Source organism: Stenella coeruleoalba (genome assembly GCF_951394435.1).
Source record: "Stenella coeruleoalba genome assembly, chromosome: 12".
Taxonomy (NCBI): domain Eukaryota; kingdom Metazoa; phylum Chordata; class Mammalia; order Artiodactyla; family Delphinidae; genus Stenella; species Stenella coeruleoalba.
In genome coordinates this window covers 15,701,159-15,726,121 of record NC_137158.1, presented here as the reverse complement: position 1 = coordinate 15,726,121, position 24,963 = coordinate 15,701,159, and positions in this window count along the sequence as shown.

Genomic DNA, 24,963 nt, shown 5'->3' with positions numbered 1-24,963 from the left:
ATATAGAAAATAAAATAAAATATTAAAATACAGTATTATTAACTATCCTCTTTATTGCCCTAGTGCTCTGTCTGGTTCTTGGTATTTGTTCTTTCTATTTTTGGACTTTCAGTGGCTCTTGTCTCTGTGTTTTTTTCCATGTATATATTTTGGATTTCCTCAGTCTAATCCATTCAAGCCCATTGATTTCTTTCTTCTGGGTGTGTCTTGCAATTTCAGGTCTGGTGGTGACTTTTCTTGCTTGCCAGTGCTGATACGACTATACTTACATTCTGTAAATTTAAGGGTTTTGGGGTGGGTGTTTAGATAGACACTGAGTTCAGTCTCCCAGTTTATCTTCCTTGAGGCCATTTAAACTAATCAATGGCTGGGATAGTTTTAATCTCTTGCTTCAAGCCACAGTGTTATTAGCCTGCTCTGAAAATGACCTTTTTAATATATTTTAAACTGTATTTACATTTTAATTAACCAGTTAACATATGAATTTCTTGTTGTAAAAATCCAGCTAATACTAGCAATACAAAGTCCTCCTTGACCTCCCACTCCAATCTTGGAGATAATCACTATTATCGGCTCTCAGTGTTTGCTTGCAGAACTTTTTCTATATATTTGTAAAGCTATATAAGATCACATAGAAACACTCAGTTTTAAAACATAAGTGGCATCATAATGTTAATTTTGTTTTGCAATTGCTTTTTAAAAAAAATAATATGTCTTAGAGCTTTACCTATGATAAGTATATATATCTACCTTATTCCTTTTAATTGCTACATAGTTTGGACTATATTTAACCTTAAGTATTAGTTTTACTATTGTAACAGTGCTGCAACAAATATTCTTGGACACTTCTACTTGAACATATATGTGAGTATTTAACTGGTCAGGAATGGACATCGTGGGCTTCCCTGGTGGCGCAGTGGTTGAGAGTCCGCCTGCCGATGCAGGGGACACGGGTTCGTGCCCCGGTCCGGGAAGATCCCACGTGCCGCGGAGCGGCTGGGCCCGTGAGCCATGGCTGCTGAGCCTGCGCGTCCGGAGCCTGTGCTCCGCAGCGGGAGGGGCCGCAACAGTGAGAGGCCCGCGTACCGGAAAAAAAAAAAAAAAAAAAAAAAAAAATGAACATCGCTGGTTATAAGGGCACGCATATTGGGTAAAATGGGTGAGGTTTTTTTTAGTTTAACTGAATAATTTAGGAAAAAATAAAGAAATGTAAACTATAAAAGCTAGAAAATATTAAATGATAGATGAAGCGGGAATGACAAGTGGTTGAACTAAGTGGTGCTGAGCTATAAAGACTAAATTTATTCTGAGCATCCAAGCATTTCATTACTTTCTCTATATTTAGTAAAAAATGATTTGGGATGTTAAAAAAAAACATCCCCACAAAGATTTTTAGATCTACAGGAGAAGTTTATCTTTGAAGGAGAAATAATTATAGTCTCATAGATGTAAAAGTCTTTCAGGAGGATACATCAATATGATACCATTTTAATTTAGTATAAAAATATATAAAATACTATGTATGTTTGGGGGGACCATATATAATATCGCATTCAAAAATAAGAACAATGGTCATCTCTGAGGGGGGAAAGAAGGGGATGGAATAAGGAGGGATTTATAGGAGCTATGATCTATGTTTAATTTCTCAAGGTGGTGGGTAGGTTTGTGGGTTTTCTCTATACTTTTTGTCATCAAAATAAAACTAAACACAAGTAGGTTGATTAGATTTGTTCTACTTCATTCCAGTGTGGAAAGATTGGGGATCCCCGTCAGCCTAGAAAATACCCAATGAGGGCGGAAGACTCAGGAGGAGAGAAAAAGTTTGACAAAAACTGGAAACTTGTTACAGTATAGGCACCTTCATAAGTCACATAAGAAGTCAGTAGATGATCCCTATTGAGGGAGCTATGATATTTCCCAGAGAACACGGCATTGCTCTACGTTCTATTTGCCACGTGTAATTAATAACCCGCTGATGTCAAAGTCCATGATGTCCAACTTGTTACACTCTAAGAACAAAGGTGTCCTTACCACGAGACTGAATATTTTAACTTTTCTTGGTAGCACTTTGGGTCCACAGACTCGAGTCAGCAATTGCTGTTTCTTCAACGTTATAGCCTTCAACCTACTAAACGAACACCTACCACCCGCTGACCGCATTTCTTTTTTTTAACTTTTGGAAAGACCCATCCTGGTAGAAAAGGGTCTTTTGCTTAACAGACAAAAGCTCCACTTTCTGCCCAGTGGAGCTTATTCTACTAGTCAGTTCTTAAAAGAGGAACTGACTGGAACAGTAGTAGCACAAATGCCCCAGAGCTCAGAGGCCTCCCCAGCAGAGAAAAGGCTGACATCACTTCGGGATTGCCCTCTGGTATCAATTTCACAGCCATGGGATATTTTAGAGAGTTTTACAGGATGCACAGGAGAACTGCATCCCTCAACATTTGACCTCAGAGGCTCGTACTGTGACATATTCTATACATTTTTCTAATATGTGTACTAGAAGTAAAAAAAAATCTCAAAAAGGAAATTTGGGAATTTGCTGGTCTTACCCAAACAGAAAAACTGTGGTAGGTCCTGGTATGGAATTGAGTAATAAAGAAATTGCCTCTTCCAAGTTTCAAAGAAGAGATGGCATTTTTACGTGGGTGATTTTTAAGGAAATCACTAACTTAGAAGACTGGACACCCAAATGCCCAATCTTAAGAATATATTAGGAGTACAATTTTAAGATTAAAATGTAAGTCCACAGATAGGTAGCTAAGAACACAAGCTTCTAAGGTGAGACAAGAGAAAAAAATGACTGATGTTTGACTCAGCTAGCTATTCTTTCTGACAGGAGATTAAAGCCGCCTGCGAGATTTCTTTGACTGCGGCTCGCTTAATTCATTTCGACACTGCCAGCAGGGCAAGCTACAACAAAGCAAATCCATCTTAACAAGCTCAGTCCCGGCTGCTCTAATAAAGAAAAATAATTGAATTGCTGATTTTGATTTTTTTTAATGCACTCAGCATTTGAGTATTTGGCTTCACACACCAAATAAACATAGAAATATTTATTACGTCATCTGCTTCCCCATAGTGAACGGGGGGGGGGAACCCCCACAGAATCAGTGCTAGGTACCTTTTAGGGCAGGGTAACACTGGGGGATCTTCCCTGTGTTTAGTTTAGTAGAATTGCCTTTTTAAAAGAACATCTTCGTGTCTTATGTGGAGCCAGCCCCGGTTCAGAGCACACAGATCTACACGAATATGTGAATACGCTGATGTTCTCACATATGCAGTCCAAGGATTTCTCAAGAGGCGACTGCCGCAGCCAAGAGTGAGTCCCCATCAAAGTGGGCGGCGTGGGGAGATGAGGCAGCAAACTGGCAGCCACAGACATGTTTTATTCAACCCAAACACTGGTTTTTTTTTGTTGTTGTTGTTTTGTTTTTTAAATGAACCAACATTTTAAAAACAAGAGATTCCACATAAAAAAATCAGACTTGCAATTCCCTTGAAAATGTCTAAGAACTAGCGACAGGGAGCCGCATCCCAGGTCTGCGGGAGCTGAGTGGCTGCTGCCTCCTCCATCTGTCTCCATGCGTGGATTCACCAAGAGAGCCTCCTTTCAATTCCCTGCCCGATCCCTGTAACACTTGAGTAGGGGACCACGAATGCAGAGAGTGAAGCAGAAAATTTAGGATTAGAAGACATATGCTCATTCCACAGTTGGCACCAAGACGATCTTTGTTTAGATAAACCGATTAGCTAGATCACATCCAAATCTACTGATAGGACAGGCTGTGTATCCTCCATTAAATGGCAGCTCTACACAGCTAGGTCCAAGGCTTAGTAAACTTGTTTAGGTGATGAATTATCCTTGACTACAGAGCGGATGGTCCCTGTATCTTGACCAGGCTGGAGTGGAGGGAGAAGGTTATCATTAAAGCTGTACCTATGACTTGGAACTTTAAATAGTATCTAATTTGAACCTCATAGTAAGGTCCGGAGGTAGATATTTTACAGATTAGGAAAGAAAAGTTGAGGGAACTAAAGCAACTGAATGTTAAACAATCGCTAAGTGGTAGTAATTCAAAGCCAAGTCTTTGTGACCAAAAAAGAGCTCTATTTTATCAATGTCATCACAGTTTCTTAAAGACATATCCCCCCCTCTACAAAATGAGAAAAAGATTATTACTCATTTGGCTCTCAGAGGTATGCACTAAACTAATGATATTTTTATAATCTTCGTGATTCTATGGGAGAATATTGGCTCATCGTACAAATATTTCAGGCTTTAAAATGCAGAACTTTAAACAGAACATTTTTTTTTTAACCAACCTCCCAGTGAGCAGTCATCCTGCCTGGTATTAGCTTGGCGACAGCTGTAGCACAGACCCAAATTAACAGTGGTTCAAACACATTAGAAATGTATTTCTCTTCACATAATAGTCTAGGAATAAGTCTACAGCTGGTGTTGTGGTCCAAGTGGTCAGGTCCCGGGCTCTTTTTATCTCGTCCCCCTGCCCTCGAGTAATGCTTTCATCCCCATAGTGTAAGATGGTTTGCAGCCACTGCTACAATCCAGGCAGAGGAGGGGAAGGGAGGAAGGAAAACTTACGCTTCCCTTGAAGGCTATGATCCTAAAGTAGCACTCATGATTTTTCACTCATATCTCATTAAAAAGCACTTAACCAAACAGGCACGCCTAGGTGTAAGGGAGTCTAGGGGGCCATGTGGCCAGCTAGATTGTTTTCAGGGAAGGAGGAGGAAACCTATACTGTGAGACGAATATGCGTCTCAGGCACCTCCGTTGAAACCTACATAAGGTACCACCACACTTCATTTCTCCCTTCTGAGGTGGACATACCTCGGCTTCTTAGACGCTGACTTTGCCTGTCCTTCCATTTTTGTTTCACTGTCAATGTCCTGGACCTATTGAAAAGTCCCCCCTAGGTTAGATCTTATGTCCACACTTACCCACAGGAAATTTCTTACCATTCTCTTTTTCAGTGTTTCCCTCTCCCAACTCTGTATATTTTCCTATATTGCTCTCACTTGGGAATTACTATTCCCCTATGGTCAACAAGTGTCAATCTTCCTCCAGATGAATCCAAAGTACAAATTTCTAATACACTCGTGTGGAGGTAGGCTAATAATCTTAGGTGCATTTTTTTAATATTCAATGGTGTATACTTTTGACTGCAAAAAGGCAAGACAGTATAGGTTTACATTTCTTGGTTAGCATCAGATATATGGATACATTCAAGCACTCAGTGAGAGCAGTGATCTTCACATTTTAATAGAATCATTGGGCATCCGTTAGGCAGGCATCACCAACAATTAATACTCATTTTGCAGATTCATCTGTAGAATCAATGCAGCCCTGATCAAAACCTCAGCTGCCTTTTTGTAGACAGGGACAAGCTGATTCTAAAATTCCTGTGGAAATGCAAAGGACCCATAATAGACAAGACAAAATGAAAAAGAAGGGCCAAGTCGAAGGACAACAACTCCCTGATGTCAAGTCTCATTATCAAGCTACAGTAATCAAGACAGCATGGTGTCAAAAGAGACAAATACAACACTGGAACTGAATAGAGAATCCAAACATAGACCCACACATATATGGACAACTGATTTTTGACAAAGGTGTAAAGGCAATTGAGTGGAGAAAGGATAGTCTTTTAATAAGTGGTGCTAAAACCTATTCAGGAAAGTGAATTTTGATCAATCCCTCACAGCATATAAAAAATTAACTCAAAATGGATTATAGACCTAAATGATCAAAAGCACCATTCATAAAAGGACAAATTGCCTAACTGAACTTCATCAAAATTAAAAATTTTCTGCTCTTCGAAAGACACTGTTAAAAGAATGAAGAGACAAGGCAGATTTGAGAGAAAATATTTGCAAATTGTATATCTGGTAAAGCACTTATATCCAGAATGTACAAAGAATCCTCAAAACTCAATAACAACCCAATTTAAAAGGGCGGGGGGGGGGGAGGTTTAAAAAAGATTTGAACAGACGCATCATCAACCAAGATGGTAAACTAGCAAGTGAAAAATTACTCAACACCATTAGATATTAGGGGCATGCAAATTAAAAACATGATGTGATATCATCATAAACTGATGAGAATGGTGAGAATTTGAAAGACTGGCCATGCTAAGTCTTAGTGACGGTGTGGAGTAAACACATTTTATGAAGGCATGTCAAATGGTACAGCCACTTTGGCAACAGCTGATCAATTTCTTTAAAAGTTAAGCATACACCTCCCATATGATCCAGCCTTTCCGCTCTTCTTTTCCGAAAGAAGTGAAAGCATATATCCATAGGAAGTCTTATACATCAGTGTTCATAGCAGCTTTATTCATAATAACCCCAAACTGCAAACAACTCAAATGTCCTTCCACAGAGGAGTAAACAAGTCGTAGTATATCCATACAATGGAAAACTGCTCAGCAATAAAAAGAGAATGAGCTGTTGATACAGGCAACCACTTTGATGAATTTCAAAATAATTACGCTGAGTCAAGGCAGCCAGACCCAAAGAGCACATATTATGAACCCATTTATATAAAACCCTAGAAAATGCAAACTCATTCATAGTGATAGAAATCAGGTCAGTGGCTGCCTGGGGTGGAGTCTTGGGGAGGGGCTTCAGGCAGAAAAGACAGGGCCATGCCCAAGGATAGCGTCCTCATGCATAGGCATTAGGGAGAGGGCAAAGCCACCTCCTTGTTTTGCACTTAATGAGGCCATGACGCACAGAGGAATGGCACGTAAAGCAGAAACTTTGTAGCATGGAAGCAGGAAACTCTGACCATGAAAACCGTGGAGCATGCGCTTTGAGGTAGGAGATAAGACAGGCTTTGGGTTGACTCGCTGCAACGGGTTTCATGCTGACCCTTTGAAATAAACTACTATCAGGATGATGAGCCCTAATTGGGTGAAAGATGAAGCAACCCACCACAGTCCCCTCGTTTTTGTGGTCCAGAGGGTTTCCCACACATGCGCAGAAGGGGTCTCAACTTGTCCTCTGACACATGCACAGAACGGGTCTCAACTTGTCCTCTAGTAACCTTGGCCGCATTGTAATATCATTATAATATCATTTGTATTGTGGTTTTGATTCTCCCCACCCCCTGTGGGTTTTGCTTAGGTGCTCACGGAAAAGATTCAAAATGGTGCCTGGTGGAAGCCCAAATAAGGAATTGCAGGTGACATGATCATAGGGGAGGGAAAGGGGAGTCACCCTCATCTAAACTATGTAAGGTTAACCCCATAGTAACAACCTAAGCTGCCCCTGTTGTGCCCAACTCACTCTGCAAGGTTGCCCATGTGCTCTCCCACCTGTACTATGCTTCTAATAAACGCTGTGCCTGTCTTAGTCTTGGTTTCTTTGTGGAATTCTTTTTTCAAAAAAGACAAGAACTGAGGTTCTGTCACTTGCTGAAAACAGGCTGACTACACAGGGACAATAAGACGAAACTTTTTGGAGTGGTGGAACCGTTCCATATCTTGATCATTGTGGGGATATCACATACTGTATTTGTCAAAACTCACAGAACTGGATTGCCTCTATGATAGTACGGCTTACAATAAGTTTTCAATAAATGAATTGATAGCCCCTCTGTATATACCAGAAATAAAAATCAATTTTTAATGAAACAGATCTAAAATATCAATTTTCCTCACTTTTTTTCATTGCTGGCCTATAACATGATACCAAAGTATAATTCAGGAGAGGTGAAATTCAGGAGTTAAAAAAGATGAGATTCAAGGAGAATGATAAGCCTACTTGTTCTAAAGAGAATTTCTAACACCTAAAATAATGAGGAGACTCCTTATCCCTAGACAATTCCTCAACAAATACTATTTCTTACAACAATGCGTGTGATAAGCATTAAACAGCTGAGAGTTAAATGCAAGCATCTAGAATGCAGATTGTATATATGACCTTATGCAAGGTAAGAAGCCTAACCAGGACACATCCAATCTCCAACAGAGCTTCCTCAGAACATAATGGTCTACACCAAAAAACAAATGGACGAGCAAGTTCTATCTTATAGAATAGTAGTTTTGAAACTCTTAGCAAATTCTTCTCATGATGGGGCTTCCCTGGTGGCGCAGTGGTTGAGAGTCCGCCTTCCGATGCAGGGGACGCGGGTTCGTGCCCCGGTCCGGGAGGATCCCACATGCCGCGGAGCGGCTAGGCCGGTGAGCCATGGCCGCTGAGCCTGCGCGTCTGGAGCCTGTGCTCCGCAACGGGAGAGGCCACAGCAGTGAGAGGCCCGCGTACCGCAAAAAAAAAAAATTATCCTCATGATGAAATATCAATAAACAAACAGATAAAAATGATGGATAGGTGCTTTGGTTAAGTTTAAATTGTCACATTTTAGTAGAATATGTATATTATTGCTTATATTTGAGTTACCATCTGGGCTCTAGGATTCAGAAAAAGCTGGAGAAAACATTCACTGAAAACAGCTTGTGTCAAGCATTATGATAAATTATAAAGTTACATCAGTGAGCAAGAGAGTTTCACACCTTCATGTGGTTTACCCATAGTGTAGAGTTTCTGTCAAAAAGCAAGGCCCCAGTGATTTTAGCCTTGAAAATTTTCAAGGCAAGAATAACCAATTAGCAGTCTTCATCTCTCTCTCACACACAATCTCTATTTACATATATATGTATAATACTTTGGGGTTAACAGATAAAATATAGGACTTCTACTGCAATTTAAATTTTAGATAAACGATGAATAAAATTTCAGTATAAGTATGTTTACTGCCTGGGACATACCGATACGAAAATTTTAATTTATTGTTTATCTGAAATTCAATTTTAACTGAATGTCTTGGTTGTTTTTGCTGCTTTGGGCTAACTCTGGCAATCCCAATGTATATATTAGGGTTACCAGATATATCTACATCTATAGCTAAGATGTATGTCATGTCTTTTTTTGAGCAATTTAACTTCTTGGAGAAATTTCCAAAATGAACCGTGTGTAAACTATTACCCTAGGTAATTAAACATAATGATCATCGATTTCAAGTTATTTTACTACTCACCTTTTTTTTTTTTTTTTTTTTTTCGGTACGCGGGCCTCTCACTGTTGTGGCCCCTCCCATTGCGGAGCACAGGTTCCAGACGCACAGGCCCAGCGGCCATGGCTCACGGGCCCAGCCGCTCTGCGGCATGTGGGATCTTCCCGGACTGGGGCACGAACCTGTGTCCCCTGCATCGGCAGGCGGACTCTCAACCACTGTGCCACCAGGGAAGCCCCTCAAGTTATTTTATATAAACCAATTAAGTGCTGTAGGCCAACTACCAAAAATGAGGAATTTCATTTCAAGTAGTTAAATTAAACCATTATGATTGGAAATGGTGGGCTATCAGATTGGTTTTCTCTGGGGCCACTGATAGTTCCAGAAAATAGAATGTCATTTGCCTTTGTCACAGAGGGGTTCATACAAAAGTGGATAAAATCACTAAGCTACTGGGTAAAAAAAAGGAGGGATTAGCAGAGAAACATTTCTGTTTACCCTGCTATAATATATGTCTTTTATACCAAGAGAAGATTCTAGGAAATGATTACTGCTGCCACTTCTCTACTCCCAAATCCAGCCTAGATGCCTATTTTGACCATGGGCTTAGACCAATGCAGAGCTGGATGTTAGCATGGCTTTGGGCCCTGAGGGCATCCAGGTGAGAGACCCTTCGTGAGGCGCTCCCTGGGTCTGGGCGACAGCGTCAGACCTGCATCAGACTGCCCTGGACTAGAATCAGAGCAGAAATTTTGGAAAGCTCTCATTTCCCCAAATATGCCCCACATTAAGGTGTCAGATCCTGTCCCCTAAGTAAGCCAAGCAAGTGCTGAATGGGTGTGTTATGTTCTCCCACTCCCGAGGGTGCAGGTGAGGAAAGACTGGGAGCCAACCTGGAGACTGGCAACCCACTGGCTGCTGCATCGCCAGCCTACGCAGGATGGCCGCCACCCATCATCCACCACGCTGCCATAACGCGGGCTGTCTGATCAACCAGCCCGGAAAAAGCCAGTGACGTAAAAACCCAGCTGAGGACCTGGTAGCCAGAAAGAGGAAGATCAGTCAGGACAAATACACATTATTCCTTGTGAAACAGAACAGCTGTGAGAGAAAGACGACGGAAAGACATTCAAAAGAGTCAAAGGAAGCACACACTCATCTGCACACACAGATTTTTCTGGAGCGAAAGCAAGCCACAATTTCCCTATGAAACAAGTCAGCACATGAACTGAAGAGGATGATCATTAAAGAGGCCAAAAAGAACGGACCAGGAGGCAAAGAAACTAAGAAGGATTCAGTCAAAGAAAAGCTAAAATTAATAAGCTAGAAAGCAAAACCAAAAACCCCAATAAAGCAGAAAGGATAAATAAATCCAAAAGTTAAAAATATTTACGATCAACAAAGCAGATTAACACTCTGTGGATTTGATTAGAGCAGAGCGTGCACGTGGCAAAGTACACACATAAGCGGAATTTGAGAAAAATGCACAGGATTAAAGACGAGGCAAACCACAGATACAGGAGTGATTAAAAGAATTGTAAGACATGACTGCTCGCAATCCTAGGGCTACAAATTTGAAAACGCGGAGGAAGTGAATGATTTCCTAACAAAATATAAATTACTTTAATTGCCAATCACTGTAGAAGATGTTGGGCTGGTGATTAAGAATCTATCATGAAAAAAGGCACAAAGACCAGATGGGTTTAATCTTTAAATACCAGATGACTCCAATGTTGTTTAAACATTTCCAGGCCAGGGAAAAAAGGAAAAAAAATTCTAATACTTTTTATGAAGCCAGATTAATTTTAATTCTGAAGCCTGATACTATATATATTTTTTAATGCCAGACTCATCTTACTTAAAATTGCAGATGCAAACATTTTTAACGAACATATTAGCAAATAAAATGCAACTTGCTTCTGCCGTAGGTCAGGTTCCCTGGGTAGACTCTGAGGTGGAAATATGCATGCCAAAGGTTTTGGGGGGAGAACACTCAGGAACAACATCTTTAAGAACGTGAGAGGCGGGGATTGGGGCAGGGAGAGAGACTGAGCTGCAATTCAGTTACAACAGAGAGGTGAACCATTCATGGGAGGCGGGCTGCTCTCTGAGAAACTCAGCTGTAAGCCATCAGCCTCCACAACACGCAGTACAAGTGGGGGAATAAGTACCACCTGCCGATGGCGGCATCAGAGAAGCACACCACCGCATCCATTAGACCCAAAGGCGTTCAAAGTGTACAATATGAACACATAGAATTTATTCCTGATTGCAAGTGAGAGACCAAGATATCTATCATTATAATTCTTTGCATCAACGAACTTTTAAAAAGTAAGAACGCATAGTTGTTGGATGCTGAAGAGGCATTCGAAAAAGTTAATTTATCAGCCATTTCTGACACATCTTTAGTTTTACATATTGCGGGCGTATGAATATATCATTCTGATTTGTGTGTGTGTGTAGTCTTTTTTTTCCTGTCTTGGCTTTCCCTCTACCTCTCCGCCCGTATCGACCCCAGTACAGTACACAGAAAAGAAATAACTATATAGGCTCTGATGGATAGAGATTGAAATGTGTCCCAGATTTGTTTCAGGAACAAGCATTCTGCACTACCAGGTTCCATAGACATGTGTTGGAGAATTTTTAGTTTAATTAAATACATCTATCTCCAGAGCCATTCTCTAGCTCTCCATCGAGCACACCACAAATATTCCCTGGAGATAATTAACTCTGCCAGGATATAAATAAAAATAAGTAAAAGCTAGAAAAATCTTCAAACTGTGGCCATATGTCCAAACAGAAAGCACACATCTTAGTAGGAGAACTATAGGTGTAGAGATAAAGCATCACCTATTTGTCAGGGAATTGAATCACATCCATTTAGAAATTGCCAGCCAGTCCACCTTCATTAACGGCAAACATTCCTCCAGCGAACATCCCCTCCCCTGCCATTAATAAGACACAAAAGTGTAAAATCTGAAATCTGAAAAAAAGGCATAGAATCTAGGTCTCTTGCAGATATACAACACACATCAGGAATTAACGGGGATCCTTACCTTTGCAGATGCAATCTGGTGGCTTCAGGGGTGGAGAATCTCAGTCACTGGGAGGGGGGCTTCTAAGACTGAAAAGCTTCCAAGGTTGCTGAAAACATGGCTCCTCATCCGTAGGATTCACCAACAACTCCGGTGACGCACCCACTCCAGGGGCATCTCAGCGGCACGGCCTCCAAAAGAGACTGAACGGCCAGGGTCGAGCTCGGTATCTGGCTTCCTGAAACCTGTTTGCGCATGCCTGGCCCAGGTGTGGCTCTTTAGGACCACTGCTTGCAGGTAGAGAGTGGAATTGACTTCACCTTTTTTCCTACGTACAAGCCACGGCCAACCTCAAACCGAAAGAATTTCTAGAGGCTGCTCTCTCCCAGAGTAAGGTTTTAGATAGGACCCCGATTATAAGCGTTTTATGGTCTGTCCAAGGCAAAGTTACTTTCTCTTTGTAGGCAGAGCTTCATGAAAATCCAAATGATAATAGAAGTTTTCTGATAAGTGTTGAATCAGGAACCAATTGAACTTCAAGTTTAGTGTCTGCAGGCTAAGTCATCCTGATACATTGATCTCAAAATAGATACGCGATGCTCAATGTGAACTGAATACTTTAGGTCTGGTGAACTAACGCTGCCTTTCCACCGGATGGTAGCTGAATGAGCACCGCTAAGATTATCTTTCACAATTTTCCTTTTTCAGTGCTTTTAATTCTAACTAATCCCCCTTTAAATCGGCCATTCTTTTTTCATACATGTAAAGCTAAATTAATACCTATTGGGAAAATGTTAGTGCATTGCTGATTACTCGATCCTTTTCTTAGTATTGTTATTACATGAAATAAGGAAAAAAAAAAAAAAAACAGACTTAAAGCCGAGTCTGAAATATGTAACATTTGGGATAAACTTTTCTTCGAAGAAATTTTAAGAATCAAGATGAAAAACAGATCTTCCTTTTTTGTTTCGTTGTCTGCTTTTACATAAAAGAAAGACCTAGCAAAAGTAGATGGTAACCACTGATTTCAAGCAGTTGGAGTAGCCATCTGATTGGACACAGAGGACTGGACCGGATGAGCTCTTTGGACACTTTCCCAGCTCTATACTACAAGGCTGATGTGACAAGATTCTTCTTTACATTGTTCTTCCACTGACAGTGAGAATATTTCTGAAAAAAAAAGTAAATAACTCTGAAGTTCAACAGATCTCCAGTTCTTTATAAGAAACAGATTTTTTTGGCACTGAGATAATTAATTTCACATTTTCTATCCATTTGGTGCTACTTTCCAAAGCCTTTATTTCTTCTCATTTTCATTCTCCACAAATTCTTCTGCTGGAAACTGCAATTACATTTAACTACAGAGAAGTAGTTAGCCCGTGCGTGCATAAATTTTATGTTTTAATGATTCTTTCATTCCTTTGTTAAATTAGAGTAATACATCTCTATTCAACTGGTCTAATAACCAAGGTCAATTTAGTTAAGTTGTAATGTTAAAACAACCCAAAGTACATTATATTTAGTACTTCTTGCTAGCAACATGACTGCCTTTTGTCTTTATTCCTTTAAAAAAAAGGCCTCACATTGCCAATTAGAATCATGTTAAGTGGCACTGAATTAAGGGAGAAGGATCTACAGGGAGGTTTAGCAATAGGGATCTGCAAGCTTCTCAAATGCAATTTAGCACTAAAGAGAAGCATTAGTATCTGTACTGGCTTCACCTGCAGTCCTGCCCTGGAAGGGATTCTGCGGCTCTACCTGCAAAACCACAGTGAACCAGGGATTGGGACCATTTTACCAGTCCTGGTCACTCCAAACTCACCACTGGTTGAGCCTTATTTCTTTGCCCCAATTGACTACTTTTCTTTCCACTTGTGCAGATGTTTCACCTTTGTTCTTTTCATTGAACACACTGCTTTCACTTACCCTGTAAGTGTTGAGGATTTCTTCTCCTCGGCAGCACTAGAATTTGCAAATAGGAGGAATTTACAGAAGTCTGCTTGGAACTGGGAGTGGGGCAAGGCAAGCACTCTGTTTGACTTAGTTGTATGTTAACTGGGGGTGGTTTTGTGGGAGTGCTTGAGATTATAGCGGAGGTGCTGAAATAAGAGAGGCCTTGCCCAGACTAATAGATGAGCCAGAAGTCAAGATTCTTAGAAAGGAATCATGTCACACCTTGAAGTGAGACTACCAGGGTAGAATAGAACTAAAGTCCAGGGTCATAACCAAGTAAAGGAAAAAGGAGCACATGGAGTGTTGTTGATGGGAACCACAGGTTTCCATTAAATACCTCTGAGAAAGGTGCATCCCTTTGGCAGATACTGATCACCACTAATGCTACAGCTGAGTACCACACAGGGGCCCTGTCATAAATAAGGAGTCCTACCCACACACCTACGGTCACCTAATCTATGACAAAGAAGGCAGGGATATACAGTGGAGAAAAGACAGTCTATTCAATAAGTGGTGCTGGGAAAACTGGACAGCTACATACATGTAAAAGAATGAAATTAGAACACTCCCTAACACCATACACAAAAATAAACTCAAAGTGGATTAACAACCTAAATGTAAGGCCGGATACTATAAAACTCTTAGAGGAAAACATAGGCAGATCACTCTATGACATAAATCACAGCAAGATCTTTTCTGACCCACCTAGAGCAATGAAAATAAAAACAAAAATAAACAAATGGGGCCTAATTAAATTCAAAAGCTTTTGCACAGCAAAGGAAACCATAAACAAAACGAAAAGACAACACACAGAATGGGAGAAAATATTTGCAAACAATGTGACCGACAAGGGATTAATCTCCAAAATATACAAACAGCTCGTGCAGCTCAATGACAAAAAACCAAACAACCCAATGAAAAAACGGGTGGTAGGTCTAAATAGACATTTCTCCAAAGAAGACATTCAGATGGCCAGGAGGCACATGAAAAGATGCTCAACATCACTAATTATTAGAGAAACGCACATCAAAACTAAAATGAGCTATCACCTCACACTAGTCAGAATGGCCATCATTAAAAAATCTACAAACAATAAATGCTAGAGAGGGTGTGGAGAAAAGGGAACCTTCCTGCACTGTTGGTGGGAATGTAAACTGGTACAGGAACTATGGAGAACAATATGGAGGTTCCTTTAAAAATACAGCTACCATATGACTCTGCAATCCCACTCCTGGGCATATATCCAGAGGAAAACATGGTCCAAAAGGATACATGCACCCCAGTGTTCATCGCAGCACTGTTTACAATAGCCAAGACATGGAAGCAACCTAAATGTCCATACATATATACACACACACACATATTTTATATATATATATATATATATATATATATATATATAAAATGGACTATTACTCAGCCATAAAAAAATGAAATAATGTCATTTGCAGCAACATGGATGGGCCTAGAGATTGTCATACTGAGTGAAGTAAATCAGACAGAGAAGGACAAATATTGTATGACATCACTTACGTATAGAATCTAAAAAAATGTTACAAATGAACTAATTTACAAAACAGAAATAGAGTTACAGATGTAGAAAACAATCTTACAGTTACCAGAGGGGAAGGGCGGGGAGGGATAAATTGGGAGATTGGGATTGACATGTACACACTACTATATATAAAATAGATAAATAATAAGGACCTACAGTAGAGCACAGGGAACTCTACTCAATACTCTGTAATGACCTATATGGGGAAAGAATCTAAAAAAGAGTGGATATATGTATATGTATAACGGATTCACTTTTCCGTACAGCAGAAAGTAATACAACATTGTAAATCAAGTGTACTCCAATAAAAATTTTTTAAAATATTCATAAATAAATAAATAAATGAGTCCTAAGTCTCAATAGTGAGAAATATACCCACCTTAGTTTCTCTGTAACATAATCCAGAGGATCTGTTAGGAAACTAATGTTTTATAGGGTCCTTCCCCCATTTCTAGTTATGACATACTTTGTATGGTTTCTAACGTGCCTTCTCCCAGGTCAAGTCACTTAACTGGCAATAAAATAGAAAGCTTCCAGTGGAAGAGAGAAATGAAGCTAAAACATGCCCTTCTGTGTCCCTTTTTTATATGGTTTTCCTTCAAGATGATGACTCCACTATTAAGATGTTTCCCTTTACTTTGCTGGAAGATTTCTCTTGCAATGTGTTCACAGCCATGTCCTGGAAAGTGTGTTATGTTTTCCTACCTGCCTTTCCCTACCTTTTATGGGGCAACATAATATAGGGGACCATGTCCATGGACTGAAAATCAGAACTAATTACTAGTCCTAGTTCTATTATTTTTTTAAATGTGTAACTTCAAACAAGTTTACCACTCTAAATTCCATGTATAAAATGGAAGTGTTACTAATTCTCTGGTTTTCCACTTTTTTAGTACTAGAATCCTTATTTGCAAGTAGAATTTTATTCAAAAACCCCAACATATAAAACAGATAAAAGCAGTATCCTTTAATTTGAAGTGGGGAAACAGAGGGTGGAGGTGGAGCCTCATCCATTTGATTTCACCTGAGTTACTTCACTCAGGAGACTGAGAAGTCATCTTAAAAAGCCCAAATCTAGATGAGCCTTTCCAGATGTAAATCTATGATTTAATAAATTACCTCATTCTTCTCCACTCGGATGCAGGATGTTGGCTGAATTTCAATGTGTGTGTAGAATGTCAGAGAAAGGGAAAGTCAAGAAGTGAAAACCTTGCAAAATACAAAAAAAGAAAGACTTCTTTTCCTAACAGACAGCAGAAAATAGACTTCAAATCTCCATAGGAAGTCTTGTTAAATAGCCTTCATTTCCACTGTGACGTCTGCTGGTTTCACTTTACAGGTCTGGCTTCCCGAGGCTAGCTTTATGGACTGTTGGATCTCCCTCAATGCTGATGACAAGGATGACCTCAATCCCCAAGCCCTCCTCAATGGAGGAGGCACCCAGACCCATAAACATAGCCTCACCCCGACCTGTCATGCAGCACCAGGAACTGTCACCCAAGAATCCAGTGACCCAGCCAACTCTGCAGCGCCCCTACATCTCCGGAGGTCCTCTTGATGGCCAAATAAAGGGCCAGGAGCAGTATAAGAAAGATCTGGTGCAAAGACTATAATTTAAAAAATAATAATTCACAGGGAGCTCTACCTGACGCACTGTGGTAACCTAAATGGGAGGGAGGTCCAAAAGGGAGGGGATACCCGTATGTGTATGGCTGATTCATCTCGTTGTGCAGTGGAGGCTAACACAACATTGTAAAGCAGCCGTACTCCAATAAAAATGAACAATCAAAGAAAAATTATGAACTGACTCCAAAAAATAATAATTATAATTACTCTCATTCTGTGAGTATTAACTATACGCCAGGTATTATGCTAAGAGCTATTACTAGGCATATAGAGGCAACAATCCTGCAAGGCAGATTTTACTATTCCCTCCTCACAGGGGAAGAAACTGAGACTCAGAGTTTTTCAAGACATAAAGACAATACCTGGCACACCAGCCATGAGCCCAAGTACCTGCAGAGTCTCCTTTCCCGGCTTCCAATGGAGTTATACTTAGCTAGGACCCAGAGATCCTGACAGACCCTTGCAGCCCTGGATGACTGGTCTTCTGATCGCTTCCTTTGGTGCAGCTGACGAATTGGTCACAGGGAGACCATCAACCAAATACAAGCCATTTAAAATACCGCTAGATGTTTAGAAAATATTTTAAATCACTGACTATGGTGGAAAGTAATTTACATTATGGAAGCAATCATTTAATCACTGCAATTAGCCAAATTATTACCTATTTAGCTAATTATCTTTTAATTACATAATTAAAAAATTAAACATTACATTATTCTGGCCAATGCCAAATTCTTTTTCCATAATTTCCCCATGAAAAGTGTAATTTACTATACAGTGCAACATAATTTTCTACAGAAATTAAGTTTCATTTTATTCCTAATTACAGGATAACTCTTCCCACAACTACCGTGACCTGTACATAACCAATGAGAGAACTTGGTCTTTTAGGAAAATGTAGATGTAGAAGCTAGAACAAAGGCAGTCAGTTAGGCTTTTTTCAGAAATGTTAAGTGCTGATTTTCCATACAAAAAGATGATGCCATCAACACAGCAGCGGTTCTCAACTAGCTGCATATTAGAATTCCTGTGGAGCTTAAAAAAGAAAAACCTCATGTGGAGTGGTCACCCCCTAGGGATTCTGATTTAATTGGTTTGAGGTGGGAACCATCATGCTTTTACAATCTCTCCAGGTGACTATATTTCCTATGCTGTACAATATATCCTTGTAACTTATTTATTTTATACCTAATAGTTTGTACCTCTTCATCCTCTACCTCTATCTTGCCCCTCCCCCCTTCCCTCTTCCTTCTGGTAAACACTAGTTTGCTCTCTATATCCGTGAGTCTGTTTCTTTTTTGTTATAGTCACTAGTTTGTTGTCTTTTTTAGGTTCCACATATAAGTGCTCTCACACTCTAAAAGGAGTATAATTTTTAAAACTTGTGAATCACTATGTTGTACACCTGAAACATACAGTATTGTACATCAATTATACCTGAATAAAAAAAATTTTTTTAAAGTAGGAGAGGGTGGGGTAGGAGGAATCTTCAAATTTGTCAATTAAAGGGAATACCCTGGTGGTCCAATGGTTAGGACTCCACGCCTTCACTGCTGGGGGGGCCTGGGTTCGATCCCTTGTTGGGAAACTAAGATCCCACAAGCCCGCATGGCATGGTCCAAAAATAATAATAATGAAATAAAATAAAATAGAGGTGATACAAAGATCATGCCTCATTAAAAAAATTTCATCCATTTAAGGTATCTCTCTCTCTTAAAAAAGTCTCTTCAGATGATCCTGATGGGCAACCAGAGTTAAGAACCACTGAGAAGGTAATTTTAGTCTGTTCTGCCTTTAGTCGTGCTTTGTTTGTTTTGGTAGGAGTTACTGGTGGACAGCGTCAAAAACCATCACGCTGGGCCTGTGGGAGCAGCGAGGCAGGGTTACAAAGATTGATGCGAAAGATCCAGACAACCAACCCAACTGTAGGTTCATAACCTAGGGAGTGAGGAGTTTGCAGTTATAGGAAGATGGGACGGACTGTAGACCAAGATTCTAGATTGTCATGATCAGTTACCAAATACTCCAGTATCATTGTCAAGGACTTGCAAAAAGTCAGGAATTGGAGTAGATAATTTATCTGCTACAGGACTGTGCACCTCGGATCCAAAAGCAAAAGTTACCTGAGTTAACAAGCTTCTTATAAAATTCTGGGCCAAAGTACACCTAGGAGTAGATGCAGTAACCATAGTTAAGAACACCGTGATTCCACACAGTTCCTTTCAGTTTTCAAATACATACTTGACACCAGGCCCAGGGTAAGATGCTTCGATGATGCCAAACTTGAATGACAGGTGGTTTCTGCCCCAGAATTTATTCCCTGACATTGCCATGAGGAAGGATGTAGCAGCCTTGGCTGTACTGGCTCCTGAGTGAGAGAGCAAGCATGGTTGGGAGGCTGTCTTCAGCCCCTGAAGATGTTTCCGTGAGGGGTGCTCACTGATCACGGTTTTCCACATGCTGATCAGAGAACGAGCCCCAGCAGCCCCCAAAGCATGTGTGTATAAAACCTGGGCGTGGAGATCAAAGGAGGCATACATGAGTTTGTTCTTTTTTTAAAACAATTTTACTGAGGCGTGATTTGGTTGACTCACATATCTGAAGTGTACAATTTGATAAGTTTGATACTCTTGTGAAACCATCACCACATTCAAGGTAATGAACATATCCATCATCCCCCCCAATTTTTTCCTGTGCCTTTGTAATCCCTCCCCCTCCCCCTTTCCATTCTGAAACAATCACTTATCTGCTTTTTATCACTATAGATTAGTTTGTACTTTTTAAATTTCATGTAAATGGAATCATACAGTATATACACTTTTTTGTCCGGGTTTTTCAATTAGCATAATTATTTTGAGATTTGCCAACCTTGATGGGTGGATCAGTAGTTCCTTTTTATTGCTGAATAGTAGTTCATTGTCTACATAGACCATGATTTGTTTATCCATTCATCTACTGATGGATACTTTGGATATTATAAATAAATTTAGTATGAACATTCATGTACACATTCTTTGTACGGACATATGCTTTCTTTTATCTTGGATAAGTAAGAGAAAAATGACTAGATCAGTGGGAGGTATGAGTTTAACTTTTCAAGGACCTGCCAAACTGTTTTCTGAAGTGGTTATACGTTTTGCATTCCCATCTGTAGTCTATGAGAGTTCCAGTTTCTCTACACTGGATATGATCAGTCTTTTTAGGTTTAGCCATCTTAATAGGTGTGTAGTGGTATTTCACTGTGGTTTTAACGTGCATTTCCCTAATGACTAATGATGTTGAGTATTTTTTCAAGCCCTTAGTAGCCATCACCTATCTTCTTCGATGGAATGTCTATTCAAATCTTTCACCCATTTTTTATTACGTTGTTGTTTTCTTATTATTGAGTTTTGAGAGTTCTACATATATAATCTGGACACAAGTCCTTTATCAGGAATATGATTTACAAAGATTTTCTCCCAGCTTGTGGATTAGCTTCTCATTTTCTTCATGGTGTATTTTGAAGAGCAAGAGTTTTTTACTTTGATGAAGCCTAATTTAACAATTTTTTATTTCAATGGATCATTATTTTGGTGTCCCATCACAGTTTTGATTATGTAGCTTTAGAATAAGTCTTGTAATCAGGTAGTATTAATCCTCCACCTTTGTTCTTTTTAAAAAAAAAAACTGGTTTGGCAATTCTAGATCCTTAACATTGATTTGAGACCTTTCTTCTTTTTTTTTTTTTGCTGTACTCGGGCCTCTCACTGTTGTGGCCTTTCCCGTTGCGGAGCACAGGCTCCGGACGCGCAGGCTCAGCGGCCATGGCTCACGGGCACAGCCGCTCCACGGTATGTGGGATCTTCCCGGACCGGGGCACGAACCCGTGTCCCCTACATCGGCAGGCAGACTCTCAACCATTGCGCCACCAGGGAAGCCCGAGACCTTTCTTCTTTTTAACATAGATGTTTAGTTCTATAAATTTCCCCCTTACATATTGCTTTAAAGGCATCCCACAGATTTTGACGTGTTGTGTTTTCATTTTCAATCAGTTCAAAATAGTTTCTCCTGTCCCTTTTGATTTCTTCAACCGATGGATGATTGACGTCAGGCAAATGTCTACAGATATTTCACACATCTTCCTGTTGATTTCTAACTTAATTCCATTGTGGTCAGACAGCATACTTTATGTCAGGGGTTCCCAACGGCCTGTACCGGACCGCGGCCTGTTAGGAACCGGGCCGCACAGCAGGCGGTGAGCTGCGGGCGAGCGAGCGAAGCTTCACCTGCCGCTGCCCATCGCTCGCGTCACCGCCTGAGCCATCTGCCCTCCCCCCACTCCCCAGTCCATGGAAAAACTGTCTTCCATGAAACCGGTCCCCGCTGCTTTCTGTGACCTGAATACTTCAAAATTTGAGACATTTTTATTACCCAGAATATGGTCTACCATGGTAAATGTTCTGTGTGTAACTTAAAAACAATATATATTCTGCTTTTGTTGGAGGCAGTGATCTAAAAATTTCCGTGCATAAGTTTTTGTTGTTTTTTTTTTTTTTTTTTTTTTGCGGTACGCGGGCCTCTCACTGTTGTGGCCTCTCCCACTGCGGAGCACAGGCTCCGAACGCGCAGGCTCAGCGGCCACGGCTCACGGGCCCAGCCGCTCCGCGGCATGTGGGATCTTCCCAGATCGGGGCACGAACGCGTGTCCCCTGTATCGGCAGGTGGACTCACAACCACTGCGCCACCAGGGAAGCCCAATCTATGGCGTTTTTAAAGAGAGGCAGCCAGAACAAACTCAGGACATTAGGTGTGGTCCGAGCAGGACAGAGTAGAGTTAGTCTAGACCCATGTTCTCAACCCAGGTGGAGCTGGGTGGTACATTAGAACTCCAACCCCAAAGGCTTATCAGAACCTTAGGAAGAAGAGGGTCTGTTACATGTATTTTGAAAAACACCATCCCCAGGTGATTCTAATGTCTCCTGCTCCCAGGTAAAAACCATTATTCTATTTTCTGTTCTCAAGTCTATCCACTTGTTCTCAAATTTGGCTTGCCTTTGGAATCCCCTGGGGAGTTTAAAAAAAAAATACTGCCGCCTACACCCCGCCCCCTCCCAGAGATTCTGATTTAATTGGTACGTAGTGTAGCTTGAGCTCAAGGCTTTGTAAAGGTTCCCCAGCTGACTCTCATGGGTACTAAAGTTTGAGAACCACTGTTTTAGATGCTATGCTCCAGTTCCATTGGTCGGACTCATCTTACCTCTTCTTGACAGTTACTTCATGCTCTTGATTCATACTGAGTTAATTATCAACTAGTTCCTGTAAGTTTTTTCTTTCTACAATCAATTGGTAAGTCACATTTTCCCATCCTGTACTTTGCTACTGAACCTTTAATCCTTCTTAAATTTTATTTTATTAGATGGGGCCTGTGGCTCTAGTCAGTCAAGATTTTCTCACATCCTAATGCTTTTATCGAATATATTTTTTATTCCTCTCGGCTTACCATAGTCTAGACATTTAAGGAGGTGTCTTCTGTCTAAGACGTTGATTGATATGCTGACTATAGTAGTCTCGCTTCTCTGTACTAGGGTCCTCTATCTAGGCTGACATTGGGCATGAATCAGTGCATTGAGACATAGTTTCAATTTGCCCGATTTTACTGTTATACAGAGCATATTTATCCATTTTTCGTAAGTTATTCATGGAAAATGAGCCCCCTTCCTGACTTTCAACAGTTCCTTCTTGGTCTCTTGTATAGGTTACTCCTGCTCTGCTCGTCACTCAGAAACAGATTTCTTGATGATTCCACTTGGATCCATGCTTTTCTAATCTACCTGCTCTTCTACTATATCTTAAGCCACTACGTGAACACTGATGGCTGCTGGCCCCATCTTCCCTCTAAGTTTTAGGATCACATATACAACTGCTTGCTGCAAATCTCCAAATAGATAACTTTCAAGTTCATCATATCAATGTGTTCAGAGCCAAACTCATCATCTCTCACATGCCCAGACCTGATTCTCCATCTGATTCCCCATATCAGCTAGCATCATTTATCTAGGCACCATGCTGGAAATCTATGCGTTAGTCCTGATTTATCACACTCTTCCTTTACCAAATCAAATGCCACTACATTATGCCTGTCTTACATCCTATATTTCTCAAATCTGTTATAGATTTATAGATAGTTATAGATTTATCATACTCTTCCTTTACCAAATTTATAGATAATTATAGATTTATAGATAGTTATAGATTTAGCATACTCTTCCTTTACCAAATTTATAGATAGTTATAGATTTATAGATATAGATTTATCATACTCTTCCTTTACCAAATCAAATGCCACTACATTATGCCTGCCTTACATCCTATATTTCTCAGATCTGTTCCTCCTTTCAACCCACACCATCACTACCCTAGTCCAGTCACTAACCTCTTCTTGATTTGTTTCTACCAATAACACCTAAGCCAGGCTCCGGGATTCCTGCTTTGACTCACATCATTGCCAAAGGGGCTCATGTAATTTGCAAATCCGACAGTTTTCCTCCAGCAATGAAAACACTTCAGTCGTGTTTTGTTTGCTGCTATAATAAAGTTGAAGTTCGTCAACTTGGCAAAACATTTCTTCTCTGAACCTGGCCTCATCCTGCATCTCCTGCCATTTGCCACTTTGCACTTTCTAACAATATCACACCGAGTTTTATTCTCCCACTAAACATGCTACCCCATGCCCTGCACAACTGCTGAAGCAGATATCTGTTTGGAATACCCTGCTTCATCAAGGGCCCAATTCCAGCTCATTCTTCCATACTCAACTTTCACCTTATCTTCTTCAGGTGGGTAAACTCCCCCTCAGAGCTCTCTCACCATTCTGGACATATTCCTCTCATAGCAGGTACTACTGTATTTGAAATTGTCCCTTTCTGTACGTGTCTCCTCTACCAGACAATTATTCATCTTCACATTCCTAGTGATTGGTTGGCATATAGTAAATACTTTAGAAATGATGGTCAAATTTTTAGTGAAGACCATGGGCTCAGTGTGAATAACATTTCCCTGACCTATGTATCTATTAAACCTGACATATACATACATAAAATATATGTATCTATATAATATATATATGTATCTATATACATAGGTGTATGTGTGTGTGTGTGTGTGTGTGTGTATGTGTGTGTGTGTGTATTGTTTCATTGGACGTAACTGTTCTTAGCAAACTCAAGTCCTAGTTCCCAATGCTTCTTCCTTAGAACAGGGGTCAGCATAGTAAATACGGTAAATTTTACACTTAGTAAAAGTAGGCTTTTGCAGGCCATATGGTCTCTGTTGCAACTTCTCCAAAATGCTGCCATATCACAAAAGCAGTCATAAACAAATGGGCCTGGCTTCATTGCAATAAAACTTTATTTACAAAAATAAGCAACAGGCCAGCTTTGACCCATGGATCACAGCTTGTCTGCTCCTGACCTAGAGGCTTCCAAACGAACTCTTTAAAAATACAACATCTGTCTTCCAGAGGAGGCCTACATACCACCACCATATCTCTAGTGATCCCTGAGAAGTTCCAGCTCGCTCTGTGAGTTCTCAACACCAACACTCTTAGGCTGCAGAAAACAGCCTTTGCCATCACTGCCGGGAAGGGGGTGGGGCCACAATATACTCACTTGGTGCTGAGGAAAATAAACATTGACTCCCAAAGAGAGGTCCCTGAGGATGAAGTGGAACTTGTGATCACCATCACGCAAAATCCAAGCCAACACAAGAACACAGAC